Genomic DNA, 2,145 nt, shown 5'->3' with positions numbered 1-2,145 from the left:
GGATCACATTTCAAACGGTTTGCAGATTAAAATCTGTACCACATACCTTTGTAATGATACCAAGTTTGACCGCCCTAGAATACCACTCTGAGCAATGGTTGCTTCTAAGCACTACCCTAACCCTAACCCTAGCGGTAGTGCTTAAGTCATATCTCGGCAAGTAAGCACCCGATTTCAAACGGTTTGCAGATTACAAATCTGTACCAACATACCTTTGTATGATACCAACTTTGATCGCCTAGAATATACTCTTAGCAATGTTGCTTCTAAGCACTACCCTAACCCTTACCCTAACCCTAACCCTAACCCTAACCCTAACCCTAACCCTAACCCTAACCCTAACCCTAACCCTAACCCTAACCCTAACCCTAGCGGTAGTGCTTAAGTCATATCTCGGCAGTTAAGCACCGATTTCAAAACGGTTTGCAGATTACAAATCTGTACCAACAGACCTTTGTAATGATACCAAATTTGACCGCCTAGAATATACTCTTAGCAATGTTGCTTCTAAGCACTACCCTTACCATAACCCTAACCCTAACCCTAACCCTAACCATAACCCTAGCGGTAGTGCTTAAGTCATATCTCGGCAAGTAAGCAACCGATTTCAAAACGGTTTGCAGATTCCAAATCTGTACCAACATACCTTTGTAATGAAACCAAGTTTGACCGCCTAGAATACACTCTTAGCAATGTTGCTTCTAAGCACTACCCTAACCCTAATCCTAACCCTAACCCTAACCCTAGCGGTAGTGCTTAAGTCATATCTCGGCAAGTAAGCAATCGATTTCAAAACGGTTTGCAGATTACAAATCTGTACCAACATACCTTTGTAATGATACCAAGTTTGACCGCCTAGAATGCACTCTTAGCAATGTTGCTTCTAAGCACTACCCTAACCCTAATCCTGACCCTAACCCTAACCCTAGCGGTAGTGCTTAAGTCATATCTCGGCAGTAAGCACAAGATTTTTAAACGGTTTGCAGATTACAAATCTGTACCAACATACCTTTGTAATGATACCAAGTTTGACCGCCTAGAATGCACTCTTAGCAATGTTGCTTCTAAGCACTACCCTAACCCTAATCCTGACCCTAACCCTAACCCTAGCGGTAGTGCTTAAGTCATATCTCGGCAAGTAAGCACAAGATTTTAAAACGGTTTGCAGATTACAAATCGGTACCAACATACCTTTGTAATGATACCAAGTTTGACCGCCTAGAATACACTCTTAGCAATGTTGCCTCTAAGCACTACCCTAACCCTAACCCTAACCCTAGCGGTAGTGCTTAAGTCATATCTCGGCAAGTAAGCACCCGATTTCAAAACGGTTTGCAGATTACAAATCTGTACCAACATATCTTTGTAATGATACCAAGTTTGATCGCCTAGAATATACTCTTAGCAATGTTGCTTCTAAGCACTACCCAAACCCTTACCCTAACCCTAACCCTAACCCTAACCCTAACCCTAACCCTAACCCTAGCGGTAGTGCCTAAGTCATATCTCGGCAAGTAAGCACCCGATTTCAAAACGGTTTGCAGATTACAAATCTGTACCAACATACCTTTGTAATGATATCAAGTTTGATCGCCTAGAATATACTCTCAGCAATGTTGCTTCTAAGCATTACCCTTACCCTACCCCTAACCCTAACCCTAGCGGTAGTGCTTAAGTCATATCTCGGCAGGTAAGCACCCGATTTCAAAACGGTTTGCAGATTACAAATCTGTACCAACATACCTTTATAATGATACCAAATTTGACCGCCTAGAATATACTCTTAGCAATGTTGCTTCTAAGCACTACCCTTACCCTAACCCTAACCCTAACCCTAACCTATCTCGGCCAGTAAGCACCCGATTTCAAAACGGATGCAGATTACAAATCTGTACCGAGATACTTTTGTAATGATACCGGATGCAGATTACAAATCTGTACCGAGATACTTTTGTAATGATACCAAGTTTGATCGCCTAGAATACACTCTTAGCAATGTTGCCTCTGAGCACTACCCTAACCCTAACCCTAACCCTAGCGGTAGTGCTTAACCCTATTCAGACCGGGCTTTTTTGGTCATCCCTGGACCGGGGGGGGGGGCTTTTGAGGCCCTCCACTTTGAAGTCCTCTAACTCTTGAACGACG

The sequence above is a fragment of the Branchiostoma floridae genome, chromosome 9 (assembly GCF_000003815.2).
Source record: "Branchiostoma floridae strain S238N-H82 chromosome 9, Bfl_VNyyK, whole genome shotgun sequence".
Classification (NCBI taxonomy): domain Eukaryota; kingdom Metazoa; phylum Chordata; class Leptocardii; order Amphioxiformes; family Branchiostomatidae; genus Branchiostoma; species Branchiostoma floridae.
This window is presented reverse-complemented; position numbering follows the sequence as displayed.